This window comes from Pteropus alecto, unplaced genomic scaffold (genome assembly GCF_000325575.1).
Source record: "Pteropus alecto unplaced genomic scaffold, ASM32557v1 scaffold72, whole genome shotgun sequence".
NCBI classification, from domain to species: domain Eukaryota; kingdom Metazoa; phylum Chordata; class Mammalia; order Chiroptera; family Pteropodidae; genus Pteropus; species Pteropus alecto.
In genome coordinates, this window is record NW_006436811.1 from 16532212 (window position 1) to 16538011 (window position 5800).

Sequence of the window (5800 nt, forward strand, 5' to 3'; positions counted from 1 at the left end):
AATGAGTAGTTATAAAGAACACATCAAAGATACAGAATGTAGACAATATAAGAGTTGATATAAAGAACTCAATGGCTGGGTTGAATAGCAGAATGTTTGCCAAAAAACAAGTTGATGACATAGAAGATCACCTGGAGGGACTCACCCAGATGACGCCAGTAAGGAAAAGAGATGGAAGATCTAAAATTTAAAAAAATACATTATGGAGAAGTACATATCACAAAAATAGGCATAAAAAGCCAACTGCATTACAAAAATTCTGCCTATAAAAAGCCATTGGTCTAAATAGATCTAATTATTGAGGCTTAATGGATTGAAGATATAAGATTTCTCCATACTAATTACTGACAGAAATCATCTCAGCTGTCACAATCTGTTGGGTTGTTGCATTGGAAGCCCATTAACCTGATGATATAGGATTGAAGAAAGATTCCTGTGAACAGTACAGTCTGAGATTTTTGCTCACATTAAAATAATGACCAGTTCCAACAGAAAGTAAAACAATATCCAGTGTGCTGCCTTTTTTACATTTTGAGAATTCCCAAAAGAATCTCAACTGATTTCTTTATATAAATTGACATTCAATGATAAAATTCGTATGGAACTGCAAATGATCAACAATAGCTAAATCAGTCCTGAAAGAGAGAACAAAGTAAGATAACTCACACTTCTCAATTTCAAAACTTACTACAAAGAGTTATCAAGAAAGTGTTTTACCGACACAAAGACATATACATCAATGAAATAAGGTGAATATTGCAGAAATAAACCCAGACATTTATGATCTGATTTTTGAACAAGAGTGCCTATTTAAATCAATGTTGAAAGAATATTATTCTCAAGAAATAATTCTAGAAAAAACAAATGCTTCATGTGAAAAATAAATGACCCTTTTCTCAAACCATATACAAATTTAATTCAAAATATATCAAAAACATAGATTGGCAAAGGATTCTTTATCTGACAAAAAAGCACACGCAAGAAAAGACAAGTGGGTAAACTATACTTTCTTAAAAATAAAACTTTTTAAGGCACCATAAAGAAAGTAAAAATACAACCTATGGAGTGAGATAAATTACGTATCTGATAAGAGACTTACATCTGAAATACTTAAAGAATTCCTACAATTCAATAAAAAAAAAGACTCAACTGAAAATTGAACAAAGGATCTAAATAATCATTCTTAGAAGATATATAAATATCCAGCAAGTACCTGAAAAGATTCTTGACATCATTATTCACCAAGAAATGCAGCTAAAACCACAATGAGATACCCCTTCAGATGCACTAGCAAAGCTAGTATAAAAAAGTCAAATAACAGCAAATGTTGATGTGTTTGTCTGTATTTGAAATTTTCTTTATAATTTGGTATCCCAAAATAATTTATTTTACAAAAGTATAGTTGACAAACAATATGATATTCTTTTCAAATGTACAAAATGCCACAAAATATCTATTTTAAAATGAACATGTGCTAAATAAATTAATAAAATTTTAAAACAATCTTATGCTTTCTGCCTCTTGTCTTTGTAATAATGCAATTAAAGTACAATGATAGTTAAAGATACCTCTTGTGCTTTACAGTGTAACTTTTTTTACTTTTATGTGATAATCTTTTCTGTCTCATTATACCTTTGTAACTCAAACATTATGTGTTTTACACGAAGTTGTTCAGTTAGTGAAATATTACTGTCCTAAAATGTAAATTTGCCAACACTATTCAGCCCCAAATTGGCAAAATCCATTAGGTCTTCTGAATTCCATTCAGTTTTAGCTTTGCTGGTTCCACTGATTCACTGTATTACAATGCCATTGCTCTAATACTTCAGAGAATGTCACATGATATCAACTAAAGCAATAATTCTCAGCCTTACTTATCTGACTCTTAAAACGTAATGTGAGTTGACTGCTGCTGTTTGAGAATCATGTGAGCCTGAACTTTCACATTATTCTACTGTCAGTTCTGCTTTTAATGTTTTAATAATGAAATATTTCCAACTAATTAACATTTGTAACTTAATATTTTCTAGAGTTAAACCACCTGACATTTTTATACTTTACTTAAGCAGCTTCACATATTGAAATCACTTCCAAAATGGTTTATACTATTCTTTTTTATGGTTTTTCATCTTTTCAATAAATATTAGACCATACTGTTAAAACCATTTATTTTTCTTTCAATTCACTGTTAAAGGAAATGTACTAATCTAAGCAGTCTTTTAGTGAATGCTAGTAAATAAATATGAACAGCTTATTCAAGAATCAATGTCTCAGTGTTTCCCACTTTCAGAAGTGCTTGGTCCTCATGTGTGCTTTACCTGTGCCTTGGAAAAAAAAAATTCTTTTTCAGTATTGATGTGAAGGTCTTTTTTAGAAGTAGCAGTAACTGTCTGCCCATGCAAGTCTGTGGATCTGACCATACTACAGGCAGAAAAGGAAAAATGACAAGGAATTAAGAAAAACAAAACAAATATTATTCCCAAGCCACTTTATAAGGAAGGGTTCTAGAAACTGCCACTCAATTATTTATACTTATTTCTGATTAGTCAGGATATAGTCATATGCACTCATGTAGCTACAAAAGAAGATGGAGAATGGAGATTAATTTTAGACCGTGACATGCAAAATTGAATATTTTACTATGGAGGAAGACAGTGAGAATGAACTTTAGGAAGAGCTATCAGTTTCTGCTCAAATAGCTGGTTTCCACTTTAATAGCTGTTTTTTTGTTGTTGTTTTGTTTCCATCTTATCCACAGAGAACATTCAACCCCAAACCAATCATCTCAACAAGTTATATTCGGCTCAAAGCCCATAGCTAGCATGGGGTCCCTTCAATTAAATCTAGAAGTGACTCCATTTGGTCTGAGAAACATCATAGCCAAGAGGACCCTAAGGAGGCATGACAACTAAACGTTATGCATAATGGATGCTGAAACAACAGCAACAAAAAAGAACATTGTGAAAATTAAGAAAGTCAATAAAATCTCGACATTCATTAATATTTTTATTAATATTTATTCGACACATAAAAATTGTAACATATTATTGTAAATATTAATAATAGAGGAAACTAGGTATGGAATATACACCAACTATCTGTGGTATCATTTTGTGTTTTTTTTCTCTATAAATCTAAAATTATTCTTAAAAATAAAGTTCATTTAAAATTTAAAAATACTAGGTGGTAAAAGAGGATCTGCTAAAGTATGTGTGGATTTGGAATATATTTTGAAGTTAAACAATCAACATATTCTGTCTACAGCCATGCCACCCTGAACAAAGCCCAATTCCATCTGATCTCGGAAGCTAAGCAAGGTGGGGCCTGGTTAGTACTTGGACGGGAGACCACCTAGGAAGACCAGGTGCTATAGGCGTAAAAAATAAAAAAGGGATCGTAAACTGACAAGGTTCTTGCAATCTGTGAGGTCAACCAAGAGTTGCCTCATCTAAAAAAAAAAACAAAAAACAAAAAACAAAAAAAAAACACATTCTAATGAATCAAAACTGCATAAAAGGAATCAAGAATAAATTCTATGTATTTGTTGTGAAAAACTGGTGAATAATGGAAATGGAGGATCCTTATGACTTTGATTAAATTTAGCTTTGACTTACTGCTAGTTCTAGAAATCATTATCTATCATTATCATCTATCTATCATCTATCTCTATCTATCTATCTATCTATCTATCTATCTATCTATCTAGTCTATCATCTATCTATCTACCTCACATAGACCTAACATTTCTTTCTGATATTCAGCAACGCCCTCCGGACAGCAGAAGACAGGAGCATGGACCTGACTAATGCTCACAAGGTGCAGACTAAAGACAACATCTTGATCTAAGTTATGTTTCAGCTCCTGACCCCTAAGGTAGAATGACTCTTGGCTACTTTCTCATGAAACTAGAGCAGAACTAAGAGCTGTCCTCAAGACCTGAAGAAATTATTTGTTATGCTTACCTCACCTCTGACCAATAAGCCTCCAACACAATCTGGAGCCCCCTAACCCATGTTCCTTGTGATTTTACCCTATATGATCTGTAACCTACATGCCATCTGAGAGTCTGGTCGTTCTGAGCATTAGCTCTCCATAGTCCAGATTGGCCAATTCTCTAGTAAACCTTATTTCTATACTGCAAACTCCTGTTCATACATCCTTTTGGGCCAGTGTGGGCAGGCAGACTGAATCAAATATCAGGGTCCTGGTAACATAATTGTGTCATTTAACAAAGTAAGGAACACTAGAGAACTATCTAATTACAGGGGTCATCACTTGGAGTTCTCTTTTAACATTTTTTTTTATTTTAATTTTAATTATTTTTATTTTTATTATGGTGATATTGGTTAACAAAATCTGGTAAGTTTCAGGTGTACAATTTAATAGTAAGGCATATATATATATATATCGCTTTATTTATTTACTTTTCAGTTAGAGTTTTTTTTTTTGCAATGAATTGCATATATATACATATATTGCATTGTATGTTCACCATCCATAGTTAGATTTCTTTCTGTCACAACATATTTGACCCCCTTTACCTCATCTATCTCCCCCCTGAGATGTCTATTACACAACCAAGTGGAACTGTTGTTTGGGTAGTTTGATACTTGAGTTTAATGCTCAGAGAGAAAATCAAGATTAGAGGTATCAGTTTGGGAGTCACCAATACATAGGTGACTGATAAAACCTATGGTGACTGATGGGACTATGCAGATTCACAGCGTCTTATATCTAAATCTGGTTATTATACTTGCCTTGTTTCTTCAGACTGTTTTTTTTTTCTTGCCTTGTCATGCCTTAAGTGTTTTTGTTGAAAGTTAGACATGATGTATACTGTAATAGGAACTGAGGCTGAAGGCATTTAGTGTAAAGTTTTTATGTTAATTTGGCTAGCATTTGGGCTGTAATTACATTTGCTCCAGTTGTAGGTGCCAAAGGCTTCAATTCTTCTGGTGTTTTTGTTTTATTTCTCCTCCTTTCTTTAGGTTTTTCTAAAATCTTCTATTTATATAAAGTCCGCATCTTCCTTCCCTTTCAGCCATATCTATTTTTATTATAATACAGCTATTGAAGTGGTGACAAGGTGTGGAGAGACGCGTTCTATAAATTTAGGATTAAATCTATCTTTTAGTTGTCCTGTGTTCCTGGGCTGTAACCTTCACAATATTTCTTAAATCTCTTCTCAAGTGAGACGAGAAGACTAGAGAGGCCTAGAGTCGGGTACATTTTCCTCTCCTTAGATGAGATAAGGCTCTATATAGTCTTTTCTCCTGGAGAATGGGTCTTTAGGACAATGCTCTGGCCAATATTTGTTTTTCCTCTCTACTAGTCAGAGTCATGAGGAGATTTTTTCTTTTTTTCTTTTTTTTTATCATGAAAACCTAATGGGATTCCTGGAGGTAAAACCCACAAAAGTAGGAGTGTGTAGACGCATGCTAAATTTTTAATCTCTTGGAGTTTTCCATTTACTTGCTAGCCACTCAGCCTCCAGCAAGTTACGAAAATTAAGATTTAATTGTTCTTAGTTTAAAGCACCAGAGGCTTCTCTATTCCAGCTAAGCTGGTCTTAACTGTGATCCTCTGCATTTGTATGTTATTCTAGATTTCAGAGTGGTAGTTCGCCTTAGGACGTCAATTCTCTAATAGATCTCCACCCCCCTCCAAAAAAGAAAGTTGATTTTTAAAAAATTTTCTCAGATTTTTCTTATTGTAAGCATGGGAGTGACAACTTTTAAACTCTTTACATGTCAGTTGCTTCTTTATCTCTTGCCTGAACTTCTGCAATAGCTTTCTAACT

General features: G+C 33.2%; 1 pseudogene; it reads left to right on the forward strand.

Moving 5' to 3' along the window:
- Window positions 1-3256: 3256 nt before the first annotated feature.
- Window positions 3257-3376, forward strand: LOC112481417 (annotated as a pseudogene).
- Window positions 3377-5800: the final 2424 nt, after the last annotated feature.